The following is a 16,506-nucleotide window of genomic DNA, read 5'->3' as shown; positions in this document are numbered from 1 at the left end:
GTCAGAAGTCTTTTTATACTCATGGGAAAATAAAAATTGAAGAATCTGGATTGCCTGAGAACTAAAAAATAAGAAATATATATCTGAAGACCTGAAATCCTAGATCAAGCCTTACAATCAGGAAATAGAAATCAAGTGGCAAATTGAGCATAATATAAATGTTCATCAACAGAAAAGATGCTCACAGAGATGTCTCGGGTTCAGATATACATCTTTTTATCAGAAACCCTGACATTATTTAGACTCAAAGATTATTTAGCTTTGGGGTCAGATGATTTCCCACCCTCCACAGGAAACCTATTTCTTCCATATTACAGGTCTGGACTATAACAAAGGGGCAGCAATAGTGTGTGTGTGATGGGCCTGGGGAGATGAGGAGAGGAGTGAATGAATAGTGGGGAAGAGTAGTGACTCTAACCTACATGCAGTTCCTATTCTATGGGAGCAGCACTACAATCTTCTATATGGAGACTTCCCCTAAAAAACATGTACCCTAATGGGTGATTGCCTCCCTTACCAAGGGCCCAAGTGTAAGGGTGACACAGACTCTCTTCATTTCTATTAGCATGAAATATGGATGGATGGATGAATGGAAGGAAAGCAGGATAGATTTCCTGAGCATCTACCGTGTCTTACATCAAACTAGGCATCATTTAATCTTTAACACACCTTCTAAGTATGAGCTCCACCAATACTGACAAAAAAAGACTCAGAATTTTAATCAACTTGTTTCAAGTCATCTGGTTAGTAAGAGACAGACCTAGGATTCTAACTCAGGCCTGTCTGTCTCTAAAATCACAACATTCTTTCTATACCACAGTGCCCTTCAAAGTAGTTTCCCAGAAAACAGAAGTCGAGAGAAAGGAATTTTAAAAAGTGACAGGAGACTAGTTTATTATCTAAGGGAACATAAGCTAGACCACTTAATAACTCATTTACACAACCACTAATTCCAAAATATGTAATTTATGTTCAGTATTGCTCACAGAAATTTCTGATCTAGTCCCATCCAATTAGTAATCTGATACTTATTTTTAAAAATTGACTCTTTTCCCTCCTCAGAAAAGAAACATGTATTATAAATTTAAAGTTTTAAAAATCTGTATTGTATCGAATAAGTCAACAAATATATTCTAATTGCCAGTCTTCTCAGCCAGGGGCTGACATACTTTAGAATATGTGCTTTTAACCACGGTGAAAGGTGATTTTTTAAATAATTCCAGGCTATTGGGGTGTCTGGGTGGCTCAGTTGGTTAAGCGTCTGGCTTCAGCTCAGGTCATGGTCTCACAGTCTGTGAGTTCAAGCCCCGTGTCGGGCCCTGTGCTGACAGCTCAGAGCCTGGAGCCTGCTTCAGATTCTGTGTCTCCCTCTCCCCCACTCATGCTCTGTCTCTCTCACTCTCAAAAATGAATAAATGTTAAAAAAAAAAAAAAAGTTAAAAAAAAGAGTAATTCCAGGCCATTCACTTAACCAACCTAGTAAAAAGATGCATTACTGCAGAAGCAATGGAGAACGGGGAGAGAAAAAGAACGAAGATAGTACAAATGGCATTTCTGAAATGTTTTGCAAATAATAATCAGATTCACTGTTCAATAAATACTACTGGGCAAATGTACCATGAAGCCTGCTGGCATTGTATAACTTCCCAAAAGCCATCCAATCTCTGTTGTGTATCTTTCTCAGCCACCTAGAGGCAGGCAGCTATTGGAGTTTCTTGAGGCTGCATGTGTGGGCAGCCAGGTAAGATATAAATAAGGTGGTTCCCAGTGAAACCATGAAGGCTTCAAGTTTGAGGCGATTTTTCATTTTCAACCCTCTCATACCTCTGACTACTAGTCCAAACAGGAGAGAAAGCTATCTTTTTTAACACTTGGAATGAAATCTCTCTACAACAATATTAACATTTCCAGGAATTAGAATCTTTGGTTACTGTCGATAATTAAGAAATGAAAGGTTTTACCTATAAAGACTTCTCATGAAGGCTTCTTATCATAGTGGAGGAAGTAATTTTTATCGTCCCTAAAAATCACACTTTGTCCCTGAGGTTCGCTTTCATCATTATAGACTAACTACCTGGAGTGTAGCAGTTAAAATCAGAAAGGACAGTTGAGTGTCTGAGCTAGTCTATTCCTTTCACATCTTAAACAACTCCCCTCCCACCCTTCTACTCTAAGACTCCCAGATGCGAGGGACATGAATCTGTTCATATTGTCCCCCTAACAATGCCCCCATGCCAGTGCCTTGATCTGGGCTTTGACCCTCTGTATGCATACACTCTCCCTCATCATTGTAGCTATATATACTAGGTGAGTTGGTCCCAGGCAGGCCTGCCTTTTGGCAACAGAGCTCCTGCTGCTTAAAAATCTCTAGCACTCAGGGCACTGAAGAGAGCATGGGAAGCAGGTGGCAGCACTGTGACAAGGGACGTGGAGAGGGAATGGCAGGATGGGAGGGAATTACAAAATGAATCTTGGCCTCTGGGCATGTTATGTTGAAGGCAGGTCAAACTATAACAAATAAAGAACATATTTTTTACAATGAGTGATAGCATGAATGTGTCTATCGGGTTAGAGATGGTATTCATACAGGGAGGGGAAAAGTCAACATTATTTAAGCTCCTCATAACCAGCAACGAAGTAAAAAGGGATGAACTAACTCTGGCTGGGGAGTTTTGCATCAAGGTGTGAGACTGGGCTTGATAAACTCTAATATGGATTCCTTCACCGATTTCCCTAAGTGGCATTGATTAAAGGGGACTGACCAACATCTGCTTTGTGAGGTGCTTTGGGACGAAAGAAGAATTTGACACATAGGTAAGAGAACTTAAAGACAAAATCCCAAATGAAAGTCCTCAATATGTCACACTCAGGCAGCTAGATACATGAGGCCAGTGGTTCAATGCTATGGTTTGAAAGAGGGCTGCTCTACAAAGGCCCACCTGCCTCGTTCTATAAGTCATTTAGATAGTAACTGGCCCCTCCCTACTCCTGACCCCAATCTCAGTGTTGGCTCCTCCCTCCCCATATTTCTTTAAAAAAAATTTTTTTTAACGTTTATTTATTTTTGAGACAGAGAGAGACAGAGCATGAATGGGGTTGGGTCAGAGAGAGGGAGACACATAATCTGAAACAGGTTCCGGGCTCTGAGCTGTCAGCACAGGGGCCCGATGCGGGGCTCGAACTCACAGACTGCGAGATCGTGACCTGAGCGAAGTTGGCGCTCAACCGACTGAGCCACCCAGGCGCCCCATCCCTCCCCATATTTCAAGTGAGGAATGTATAAGCCTCTAAGAGGCTACCCACTCAAGGTTCCAGAGACAGGTGCTACACTGTCACTTGACTCCTTGGAGACAATTCTCAAACCTAATAAGTTATTAACACAGGGTTTTTCTTTTTCTATAAAGGCATGTTCAAACAAAATTTCAAGATCACCATCAATACAACTATTGAGGAAATAAATAATTTAATGATATAAAATAATAAGGAAACTATCAGTTTTTTGCTCACCCTGAGTAATTAGTTCAAGGAATCAAGAGTGCTGAACAAGTGATACCAAAAAAATCTTTGAACAGGTTAGAAAAGAAACATCCAAAAATAAACAAAGTATTAAATAAAAATGTTACTGTTGTTTTCAAACTACTGTAACATTTTATTTTAAAAATCTGTATTATATAAACAAAATGTTGTATTAACCAGACCTTTCAGTAGAAGCTTGACACATACTGCATAAAAATCTGCTTTTAACCTTGGTAAAGCAATTAAAGGGTGATTTTCAGTAATTCCATTGCATGAATCAATTTCTCTTTGGAAAGATAAATATTTAAAATTAATGGCCAGGGGTGCCTGGGTGGCGCAGTCGGTTAAGCGTCCGACTTCAGCCAGGTCACGATCTCGCGGTCCGTGAGTTCGAGCCCCGCGTCAGGCTCTGGGCTGATGGCTCGGAGCCTGGAGCCTGTTTCCGATTCTGTGTGTCCCTCTCTCTCTGCCCCTCCCCCGTTCATGCTCTGTCTCTCTCTGTCCCAAAAATAAATTTAAAAAAAAGTTGAAAAAAAAAATAAATAAATAAAATTAATGGCCACAGAGACTTCAACTCTCAACTCCCTGCAAACCCACTAAAGTCTTCTTTTCTGTTCTCTGATCCCCTGTGATAGAGAAATGACATTATATTTGGGCTATTTACTTATTAATGAGTTTCATATGAGCTCATTAATGTTCATGAGATTTAACTTATAACTATTAAATTATCAACTTCTTGTTTTAAAAAGATAAACACAAATCAACACCTAAGTGGGTAAAAAGGGATTAATCTGGGTTATTTTACCCATATTTACATCTCTAGGCAGTGCCGTATCTGTGAGGGACCAATTCCTAAATTCATCCAAATACCACAACAGACATTTTATTGCTGGCACTGCTATCTGAATTGCCAAGCAAGCACATATAAAAAGGCACCATTTAAGAGCAGCAACTTAGTTATCTGTGATATCAAAAGTTATCAACAATTCATTCACTCAACAAATAGTACCAGATACTCTGCTAAGTGCTGGGAATATAAAGGTGAGTAAAATGATGCCTGTTGTCACAAAGTTTACAGTATGGTAAGGGGAACAGACATCAATCAATCATAACAGTGTGTAATTAAAAAGTGAGATACAAGGAAAAAGAACACAGTGTAAAGTAATAGAATCTGATCTAGACAAATAGTGGGCAACAGAGAGGGCTTCCCTGAGGAAGTGATGCTTGAGCTGAGATCTGCAGGGAACTGGAGGATGGGGGGGTATGTGGAGGAAAGGGCAGGCATGTGAAAGTCTGAAGTGAAGGGAAGAGCATGTGAAACGACCTGGGGTAAAGGTAAGCCACACCGTTAAGGAAGCTGAAAGCACGCCACCGTGTTTAGTGCACAGGGAGCTAGGGATACAGAGATAAGAAGTAAGTCTTAGAAAGTTCTTAAAATAGGAAGCAGGAAAATGGTGTACCATAACATGGGTTCTAGTGGGGCTTGAACAATGTAAAGCCTGTAAAAGAGATTTGTAAATTGTAAAGCACCTCATACTTTCATTAGTACTATTTAGTTCCTCTACTTTGTTTTCTAAATAAACTTTTGGTCTTGATGCCAGGTGCCAGCCAAAAGGAAAAGAGCTAAAACTAATTCTAACCCAGTGTTTTGCCCCTATACCACACTGCATAAAAATTTCACTGTTTATATCACTTAACTAGTCTAAGGTCTTTACCCAACAGCTAGTGCTTCATAATGACAACTCCAATTACCGGTATTTACTATGTGCTAGGCAATTTTCTAAGTTCTTTATTTATATTAACTCATTTAATCCCCAATTCTAAAAAGAAGGCTCTATTGCTGTCCAGATGAAAACACTGAGGCTCAAAAAGTGAAGGAAGTTATCCAAAGTCAGACAGCTGGTAAATGTTGACAGTTAACTACAACAGTATTTAGCTTCCGTTTAAAACATTTTATGTGTGTGTGTATATGTGTGTGCATATATACATGCAGAGGAGAGAACAGAACTCACATGGATAGAAACACATTCACATAATTGACCCAGATCAGTGTCTTAGTCACCTAGTGCCTGAGGTATTAGTGGCACGTGGCAAATACTTTATGAACTGAAGATGGGTATGAGAGACTAACAAAAGATTTGAATCTAGGAGTGATTTTGAAGCCTTCCCCCCACACCCCAGTCACGTATTCATTAGTAATTCATTTGATGGCTGTATTTTGTCTCTTTAAAAAAATTTTTTTTTTTTTTTTTTTTTTTGAGACAGAGAGTGAGCAGGGGGAGGGGCGTGAGGTAGAGAATCCGAAGCAGGCTCCACACTGTCAGCCGGGAGCCCAATGCGTGGCTGGAACCCACAAACCGCGCCATCATGACCCCAGCCGAAACCAACAGTCAGACGCTTAACCGAGCCACCCAGGCTCTATTAAATTGAAGATGTATCTACATTACCTTTGTTACAGTTCACAGACTTTAGCCTGGAGGTCAGTGGGATAATGGAAAGGACAGAGAACTAGTTCGAACCACTCTCCAGCCACAACTGGCCTATTCAATCACGCCAGGGACACTTTCCCTCCAGGGCCTTTACACTTGCTGTTCACTCTCTCTAGAACACTGTTTCTCCCTTGGGTTCCTCCGCTCAAACATCACCACCTCATAAAAGACCTTCCCTAATCTAATCTAACTTAAATTAGTCTCATCAGACCTTTAATACATCACTCAGTTTAATTCCATTTCTTTCATGAAATTGGCCACTCTTTAATGTCCACTCACCCCGCTCCCCAATTCTAGCAAGGCAAGAGCTTTGTCTAGCTGGTTCTCTGGATGTATCCTCCAGTGAACCAAACTAGGCAAATAAGTATTAATTCACGAATTAGAATTACCTCAGATTTACCTCTGTTCTGTCAAGCCCTCAATGCCCTTAAGCTTTTCATTTCCCAATGGCTCTACATCTTACTTTCAACAGGAACACCATTTTTACATTACTTTGCCGTTCACAAAGTAGTCTGGACTCCATTTTCTGAGCAGAGACCCTCAACCGATCTTGAGAAGGGAGGGACAGCCTGGCAAAAACCACCATTCTCCCCATTTTACAGTCCAGGAAATTGAGCCTCAGAAGGGATTCAACCGCAGCCATGCCGAAAACACGGGAAAGAGCCCTGCAGGATGTACAGGTTCCGAAAAGCCTTTCCCGCAAGCCAGCGCCGTGGATTCTAGATACTTCATCACCTTTATTACTATTGTTCTACGGTACTCATTCTGGACGCATTCCACGGCTAGGGAACGTGCGCCAAACCCTTCGCCGCGTCCCCGAGCGCCCCAGACTCTTAACCTAGGCCGCGCCCCCGCGCGCCCCGCCCCCGGCCCCGCCCCCACCGCCCCAGCCTCACGCCGCGTCGCGGCCTCTGCTCCCGCCCCGCCAGGGCTCCCGCGCCCCGCGGGGACCGCCCCTCCCGTCCTAGCCAATCAGCAGAGCTCGGGGGGCGGAGCCACAGGACCCATCCCTCCTATCTGGGCACCAGTTGGTGGGGCCAGCCATCGCTCATGAAGTCGCGCCCCGCACCCGCCTCCCTCCTTTTCCTCCACCCTCCCTTCAGAAAAAACGGCGGTTGGGCCGCGGCGGTCTCCAACGGCGGGCGGGAAGCGGAGGGGCGAGGAGCCGGGGAACTAGGGAAGGAGGGACTGCAGGGAGGAGGAGGATGAAAGGGAGGAGGAGGGGAGCCCGGCCCAGCCGGAGCCATCTCCATCGAGAACAAAATGGCGGCGCTGGCGGAGGGCCAGCTGTGAGGCGGGGCCGCGGCCATTCCCCCTCCGCCCCCACCCTCGCGCCGGCCGGGCCGGTCAGGGGGAGCCCGCTCGCTTCGCCCGGCCGCGGGCGGGGAGGGGAGGGGAGCGGCCCGGCCCACTATGCAAAGCGTCCGGCGCCGCCGCCGCCGCCGCCCCGTGGCAAAGGTAAAAGGGTCGGGTTCAGCCGCCGTCGCGGCGGCTCCATGTCCGCGCGCCAGGCCCGCCCCCTCTGCCGCTGGCCCGAGCCCGCCCCGGCCCCTTTTCAATTTTACCTCAGGATTTGGCGCCAAAGCGGCCTCGAAGCAGGTCCCGTGTCTGCGGCGGACGGCCCCCGACGCGGAGGGCAGGGCGCGGGGAGGCCGGGCTCCCGGCGTTGGCGGATGGCGGGAGCCCGGGGGCCGCGGGCTCGCGGGGCAGCAGGCGAGAGAAGAGACGCCGAGGTGGGAGCGGGGGCGGCGGGGGCGGGCCCGGGGGCGCCGCCGGGGTCGCGGGGAAGGGGGGGTTTGTTATTGTTTTTGTCAGTGAAAGGTCAGAGTTCGTGACCCCGGTGCCGCCGCCGCCGCCGCCCGCGCGCTGGTAGGAGGAGGGCGAATGTTCTTCTTCCTCTTCCCAGCGCCAGCCTCGCCGCGGCCGCGGGGGGCGGGCGAGCACGCGATTGGCTGAGACGCGCGCGCGCACCGGAACGCCGCGGCCGGCGCTGGTCCATCCGGCCCCTCGGTGGCCCGCGGGCCCGGCGGCGGGCGGGCGCTGGGGTCAGGGCGGTCGGCCTGGGGCCGCCGCCCCGGACTCGGCCGGCGTAGCCGCCAGACGAAATTTAAATGGCGCGGCTGCTTCTGTTTCCAGGGCAAAGGGCCGGTTGGGCATGTTAAAACCTAGGAGTGCCGGGCACCGTTATTCGGGTGCAGGCCCTCCCCTCCTGGGGGACCGAGAGCTTCGCGAGGCTAGGTGGGGACAGTTTTCTCCCTGTGACATTCTCCATCCTGGCCTCCCGCCGAGCTGAAGTTTCTGTGTTTTTTGATTGAAGAAGCAGTCACAGCAGAGAGCCTGTAGGTTAAAAGTGGCTGGTTTATTGGTGGGTATTGGATTGTTTGTGCCCTACACGTTACTGATGGTTTTTATTTAGGTTTTAAAGGTCGCCAGCTTCTGGCAGTACTAGGTATTGAAATCGTCCAAAACCTGTTATTAATGGTCTTTTAGCGAACATGTGACCCAAAGCTTGTTAAGTCTTTTCCTGTCTTCCCGTGATTTGGAACTAGTAAACAGTGATACGTAAGTGTATATAAAACAACGCTTTGCGAAATTGCTTAAATATATAAAGAAAAGTGCTTCTCTTGACCTTAGGAATTTAGGGTTGTGGGTTTTCTTTAGATGTTTCTCTCTTTTCAAGTTGTGGTTTTTGACTTGCTTGAGAAGGTATCCTAGATGCCCTGAAATTTTTTGGCTAGACTCTCCTTGATTATCATGCTTTGTAGGAGGAAGATCCTCTGGTAATTGATTTTTCTTTTTTTCACTTTTCTTGTTTGTTCCGAATAGGTACTGATCCCAAGATGGAAGGATTAACCTTTTTTCTTAAACATTTGCACTTTGATCAGGCTGACCCCAACTTTTGAGTATTTTGTCCGTAATTTCTGTTTTATAAGAAATGCTTTAAATGCACTTATTTTTTTCTTCTCCCATGTTCTCAACTCAAAAAGAAGTAAGTGGGGAAGGGAGTTAAGTTTGTAATGTCCTGGTGAATCACACAGACCCTGAAACTGGAAGGGGCCTCAGGAACTCAGGAACTGCCAGTCCTCTGGCAGGAAGATTTTACCGGAGAGGCGGGTCAAGTGATGTGGGTATGGTAACATGTTATTTTGATGGTAAATCCTTATAAACATGAACTGCTTTTATAATTGTGTGCTTGCAAAAATTGATTTTTTAATGTTAAATAATGCTTTTAGATGCTGTATAAAAATTCACACATCAGTTGAGTTTTGGGGTTTTTTGTTTGTTTTTGCAAGCATATTACAGTTGCACTAGTTTTGAGGTAAATACTAAACAATCATTACTGTTTCTATAATGGCCTATAATTTTCTAATTTTCTTCACTTAATACCCAGCAGTACTGTGAACAAGCACAGTTATTTTACTGAGGTGAAGGAACTGAGGGCCAGGTAAGGTAAGCAACCTGCCAGATGTTACGGGTGCAATAAGGGAAGCTAGGACTCTTACCTAGTCCTTTGACCTTAAGGCTTATGCTATAAAACCATGCTGCATCAGTTCGGCCTGTTGGTAATAGCATTCAGTAAAAGTTCACTTAAAAGCTAGTTGTTTAGGGGCGCCTGGGTGGCTCAGTCGGTTAAGCATCCGACTTCAGCTCAGGTCATGATCTCACAGCCTGTGTCTCCCTCTTTCTCTGCCCCTCCCCTGTTCATGCTCTGTGTCTCTCTCTCTCTCAAAAATAAATAAACATTAAAAAAAATTAAAAGCTAGTTGTTTAATATTAAAAGTGTATAGAAAGGGTTCATAATCTCGAGCACTTTTTCTTCCCCTTAAAACAGATGTACACCTGCACAGATTGCAAACAATATATGCAGGTAACAGGCCTCTGCAAGCTGAGGTCAGTGCTGCCATAGTGCCATTTTTTTTGCTCCATTGTGTTTTCACTAGAACGCCTTTTAGTGTTTTAAGTGGCTTTAATCACAAAAAATATTCAAGTTGTACTGTATTACTTATATGTTATACTATATGTTTTTTGACTGTCTATTAATAAGTATCCACATTTGCATTAACAGTGATTTTATATTGTTTTATATGCCTTTCAAGGGTTCTTGGCTGGGGGTGTACTTCAGAGCTGCCAAGCCCTCAGTGATTGTGAAGCAGTAAGCTTTGGGTGGGGCCTGGCATCAGCACTTCTGAATATCACATAGAATTTTTTTTTTTTTTTTTTTTATCACATAGAATTCTGTACCTACCGGCCTGAACCACTGATCTAATTCCAAAAATGTGTGGCAAAAATAACAAGACAGAACTTTTTGTTTCACTTTTTGACATGCAGCTTTTTTAAAAAACCGATTGATCACGACTGAAGGGGTCTTGACAGGAGTGATGGTCTGTCTGGCAGTACCTAGCTGTTGTGTGTGTAGCATCTTGGCAACTACCCAGACTGTAAGCCCTGTATCAAAATGTGTCTTATCCCTCTTATCTCAGCCCTTAACACAGTACCTAGTAGAGTTTGTATGAAGTTGGCATTTACTAAATCAGTGCTTTTCCCAGCAACAGTATATAGTGAACAGTATTCATATTGTCATCTTGCTTTTTGTTTGTTTAAAATTTTTTTAATGCTTCTTTATTTTTGAGAGGCAGAGCATGAGCAGGGGAGGAGCAGAGAGAGAAGGAGACAGAATCTGAAGCAGGCTCCAGGCTCTGAGCTGTCAGCACAGAGCCCCACGCGTGAACCCATGAACCATGAGATCGTTGCCTGTGGCAAAGTCAGATGCTTAACTGACTGAGCTACCCAGGTGTCCCTGTTATGATCTTGCTTTTAAGATGAACTCAGTGAAAACAAAGTTTGGTGACTTAACCTGAGCTGGGATGTGGGCCTGGGACTGTTGGCTCCTTACACAGTGCTGTAAGACCCAGGTATTCCTTCCACTGCCCTCTCTGTACCTCTGAGCAGGTCGTTTTTTCACACCACTTAACTAACCAGTATGTTCTTTAGTCAATCATTACGTAACTTGTCCGTGAGCTTCTTGAGAGCAGGGTCTATACTATGCAGTTTCGTTTTGTACGTAGCCCAGAGTCAACGTTTTTTTGCTAAGCTGGGTTATTTGAGATTTGCATTTAAATGATAAATGTCAAAGAAAATGAAATTTTGGTTAAACAGTAGTTGTAGATGTGCTTAATTTTTCAAGTTACTATTTTTTTTTCAATATATGAAGTTTATTGTCAAATTGGTTTCCATACAACATCCAGTGCTCATCCCTTCAAGTTACTATTAAGCAAAGATTTTTTTTTTTTAACTTGTAAGGATACTGCTATTGTGGTAGTGTAAATGATGATTTTCCTTTTTATTTTAGACTGAGAAGGCTTAATAATCACCTTCATAAGTACTTACATCTTTGTGCCAACTTTTCTGTTAAAGCTTATTCTCTGTTACTGTGTGTACTAATTTATGAAACTTCTGTTTGTTATTTATATAATTATGACATGTTTATAAAATAAACTTTTAAACCTCATAATTCTTATTGGTCTTTTTTAAGAATGTGGAATCTAAACAGATGTAATCAATGAATACCAGATTGCATGTTCCTTATACTCACACATTATCCTGTTTAATCTTCAGAATAACTTTGTGAAGTGAATGGTATTGTCTTGTTTTTATAGCTGAAGAGGCTGAGGCCTTAAAGGGGAGCATGACTTCCCCAAAGTCACATGATTAGCAAGTGGTGGAACATTTATTCATAAGTTATTTCTGCTTATTTCTTCTCTTCTGTCCTTGAGGACTTTGAGAAGAAAACCGTCTTCACCCCACCACCATGATCTGTCAAAGTCAAGCTCTGTCACAATAGAAGGCTACTTGGAGAGGTCTCAGATTCTGTATACAGAGCTCTTGTTTTTTCCCAGAAAGAGAAAAGTGAGTGATCCTGTGGTGGACTGGGGAGACTGGAAAACAGGGACACTGCAAGTGAGTTCCTGAGCCTCTCCAGAACAGCTTTCACTGGGAGTTTTGCCCCTTTAGTTTCTATCCTGAGGCTTCCTGGGCCTTGAAGAGGTGTTATTTCAAAGTTGTGTTTGGCTCAAATATCTTGGAGCATGACAGAAAATTAGATTATCTTAGGAAAGTGCACTGGCCCTTGGTCCCCTGTTTTAGAATGGGGATTGCTTGGAAGAACGTTTTTTAAGTTTGCCTGATTAGAAACTCTCAATCTTGAGGCTTGGGAGTTCTTTACAAGCCCAGCACCACCACAAGAATTAATCACTTGGGTCTAAGTCTAAACAGTGGCATTCCTTGAGTTTCTTAAAGAAGAGATTATTTTAGCTGCACCTGGGTGGCTCAGTCAGTTAAGCAGCTGAGTTGATTTTGGCTCAGGTCACGATCTCAACAATTCATGGGTGCGAGTCATGTATCGTGCTCCACCATGACCGTGCAGAGCCTGCTTGGGATTCTCTCTCTCCATCATCCGCCCCCCCCTCCCCGAAATAAATAAACTTAGAAAAAGGAGAGAGATTATTTCACCCCTACAGCCTCTTCACTACAGGCCAGAAAATGCAACTCAAAGCCAAAAGTCTTGGAAAAGCGGTTCCCTTCTGTGCTTTGCTTTGGATCCTGCCCTTCACCTTGGGGAGAGATAGGATGCTGCTATGAGGTTTCTGGCCTTGGGGAGGCTCTGGGTACATTGTCAAGACTGGGTATGCATAAATCCTTTTGGTTCTGTCCTCACATTTGGCCCCTCCTCCACTGTTCTCTAGTTTAGGTATTATTTCTGTCCCAGTGTCAGGGTTTCCTAACCTTCCAAACCAGTCTCCAGCTACCCCCTCCCACCCAGCCTCCCTCTCTTACTCCCTCCTTTTCTTCCACTGCCTGTTCTGTAACAGCCATTTCTAGTGCTCTTCTATTAATAAAGTTCTTTAATGGCTCTTCATTGCTTAGGGCTGAAGTGAAAACTTTGATGCCTAAGGTGGGGACAGTGGGGGTTGGGTCTGGCAGGTATTCTAAAGGAGGTCAGTAAGCTGAGGTAAACCTCCATTAGTACAGTAAATGGTCATAGTGACACCCGGAGAGCTCACTGGACTTGAAGGGGTGGCCCCTTATCAGCACCTGCAATGCAGCCAAAGATGGGTTTTTTGAGAGAAGCCAGAAATCCAGATTTGTAAATGAAATCTCTTGACTTTCCAATACTGGCAATTTGCAAATTGTTTTTAAACTATGCAAGCCAAGCATCCTCTTTCAAACATGGTTCTGGGTCTCAGAACTAGTTTGGGACCTTTGACCAATCAGATAAAAATCTAAGCTGAGCCAGGGCCACTGAAAGTCCTTCACAGTGAGTCTTTTCAGCCCCTTACAGATTAGAGCATCATTCAAGGGTAGTTTTCCAATAAAAACACCTGAACTCAGAATTTTGATTCCTTCTGTTTGTTCAATAGAAGGAATACATTTTAATCTGTCATGGAAAAGGAATTTGGCAGGCAGGAGACAGAAGCCCATGTCTACAGATCGAATACAGTGTGTTGTGTGTGTGCGTGTTGCAGGTGGAGGCATGTTCCTTTTGTAGTTCTCATTTTTCCAGAGCATAAATTTACTGTCTCCTGCCAGGGTGGGGAAGCAGAGTCATTTGTCTCTATTCAGTGGTATTAGGGTATTTGAGGGTCTCATGACTGCTTACAGAGACTTTCAGCTGATGCTCTTATTACTCCCACTCTAGCCTTCCCAGACACCTGTGCCTTCAAATTCCCAAGCCTCTCCAGAGGGCCAGCCCTTCTGTCTCACTGGGGTCCCTCCCTGCAGGCACTTTGGTATTTGTTTTCTCCTCTGCTAAGTCAGCTGCCACTATCCATGCATGTGGCTTCCAAAAATGAGTTGACTATTTTGATACTCTCTGCCTTTTCTTGCATTTTCTTTGTCCTTTAGGTTACATCTTTTTACTCATTTACTGTCCTAGTAGGTTTTAGAAAGGAGCCAAGAAATGCATGTTTCCTGGTTATCACTGCATAACTAGTCACATCCAAACTCAAGAGCTTAAAAACCACTTTCTTAAATTACTATCTTGCAGTTCTGGGGGGCTCAGATAGGAGGTTCTCTCCTGAGGCCTCTTATAGTTGCAGTCAGAAAGTGGCTGGAGCTAAAGTCATCTGAAAGGCTTCCTAGTCTGTCTAGAGATTGATGCTGGTTGGCAGTGTGAACCCTGACATGTGACCTCTCTATGTGTCCTGGGCTTCCTCATAGCATGGTGGATGCATTCCAGGAGTGCACAAGAGAACAAAGTAGCTTTTTATAGAAGTCACTTCCTCTGCTACTCCTTGAGCCATCGCATGGGTCTGCCCAGGTTCAAGGAGAAGGGATGTGCACTCCACTCCTTGATGGGAGGAGTATCAAATCCCATTGTAAGAACACGCAGGAGGGCATCTATTACGGCGGCCATCTTTGACAGAATAGACTCCATCTAACGTGGGAAGACCAGAGTGGTCTTTCTAACACAGCTGTTTCATCCTCCATTTTAAAGCATCTGAAAGACCCCTCTACCCCATCTAGAAACTATAGGATAGGTGCAATGGCTCTGAATGAACTGGTCACAAACAGCCCTTCTTGTTTCATCTGTTTTTGTGATTTCCTCCCTGTATAATTCACTGTATAGTTCTGCACTCTCCCATTTCCTGAATATGCCACATGGTATCCTACTCATTCTCACACACCTTACTCATTCTGCTCCCTGCCTCCAGGGGCCTCTCTGATGCCCATCTCTGTGAGGCAAGACCTCCTTTGTCCATTCACCTCCCCCCCACCTCCCAACTATTTCCTAATCTGCCTCAGGCACAATCCATTCTCTGTTATCCATTCCACCACAGTGTTATCCTTCTCATGCTTCCAGGACAGAGAATTAGAGTTTTTGTACCTGACTTCTCAGGTGGTTAGCTCCTGAAAGTAAATAACCATGTCTCTAGTGCTTAATACTGTGCCCAGTCTGGTGTCACTGTTAAAATAGCACCTGAAGGGGCGCCTGGGTGGCGCAGTCGGTTAAGCGTCTGACTTCAGCCAGATCACGATCTCGCGGTCTGTGAGTTCGAGCCCCGCGTCAGGCTCTGGGCTGATGGCTCGGAGGCTGGAGCCTGTTTCCGATTCTGTGTCTCCCTCTCTCTCTGCCCCTCCCCCGTTCATGCTCTGTCTCTCTCTGTCCCAAAAATAAATAAAAAACGTTGAAAAAAAAATTAAAAATAAAATAAAATAAAATAGCACCTGAATATTACAGGGTTCCAAAGTCCCTTAGCATTCTCCTATATGCACAACATTCAGCTCTTGCTCTTCCTCTTCCAGCAGTCAACCAAAAATATCTAGTACCAAGAAACACAACCCCGATTATACTAACCTTTCTTTCCAGCTAATTAATCCTGGAAGTAAATATCATAATGTATTCTTGAGGCTCCAGGTTTGTTGAACAAATTTGATTTGTTCATAGATGTTTTGGTTATGACAGGTAATCAGCATTTCTCTGTATTAGGAAAGTCAATATTTATCAGTCAACTGCATATCAGAGTTTCAATCAGCAGAGTCAGTTTCCAGGATAACTGACCATCAATCATCTTTCAGCTGAGGAGGAGAGGTGCTGGCAGAGTACGGTGTACCCTGGATGTCTTGGCATGTTCCAGACTTGCCATTAACTGATTGTGGCACTTTAGATGAGATCCAATTCATGAGTCTGTTGGCTCCTAGGTCAGTTGAGGCCACCCTATCTGCCAGGGTGGGTAAGTGTGGAAGGAAGAATATGGAAGCACTGTTACAAGTGGTAAACTGAGGCATTCATGAAGCCTGCTGAACCTCAAAGCTCAAAACTCTTGGGTGAAGCCCTGAACTAAACACAAGAAACTTGAGATGTTTAATGCAGTATGTTAAATGTATTTAAAATTTTGAGATATGGTATTTAGCAAATGTTCTATCGTGATTTTTCCCCCCAAAGAGAGAACTTGTCAAGAAACACTATGTTGTATTCTCTATTAGAAGTTTTATCCCCATAGCTTCCCTAAATAGGAAAAAGATTATTCTCTTAAAGATTTTTCACAAAGAAAGCTTAATAATGTCAAGGGACTTATCTGGAAAAAGGAAAGCTTTTTAAGAAATGTTGTTTAAAAGGCCATCTTCTTCACGGATTTTTGTCCGGAGGGGATGTTTCTGGTCCTAGGTAGCAAGGGATGGACTCACAGGATGACAGTGATATCTTGATAATTGTAAAAATGGAAGATCTTTATTGAGTAGGTGAAAGGTTGAGATTTAAGAGAAATTAGTCAAATTGCTACTGTGAAAACTAATGGTCATTTTCCACCTTGTCCCATAAAAAAAGATTCAGGGTCACACTGAGTGGTATTATAGCTGTATTTTAAAAAGAGCTGTCTAATTTTATGCCTGTAATAACTTCCATAATTATACATGTTGGAATAATCAAGTCTCATGCTTTGGGGTATAGCCAATTACTGTAGCTATCAAGAGGTAATTTATTTTTTCATGTATGTTCCTCACA

General features: G+C 43.9%; 1 protein-coding gene across 2 annotated transcripts in view; it reads right to left on the bottom strand.

Annotated features, from left to right (window-relative positions):
- The window catches only part of NR2C2 (nuclear receptor subfamily 2 group C member 2), a 101,218-nt gene extending 93,099 nt beyond the window's left edge, over positions 1-8,119 (bottom strand). For both annotated transcript variants that reach the window (XM_058725888.1, XM_058725890.1), the window contains exon 1: positions 7,571-8,119. The gene's annotated coding sequence lies outside the window, so the exon portion shown is untranslated. The remainder of the gene's footprint in view (positions 1-7,570) is intronic.
- Positions 8,120-16,506: the final 8,387 nt, after the last annotated feature.

This window comes from Neofelis nebulosa, chromosome 4, assembly GCF_028018385.1.
Source record: "Neofelis nebulosa isolate mNeoNeb1 chromosome 4, mNeoNeb1.pri, whole genome shotgun sequence".
Classification (NCBI taxonomy): domain Eukaryota; kingdom Metazoa; phylum Chordata; class Mammalia; order Carnivora; family Felidae; genus Neofelis; species Neofelis nebulosa.
The sequence above is the reverse complement of the archived record's forward strand: the minus strand, read 5'-3'. Positions and strand labels throughout refer to the sequence as shown.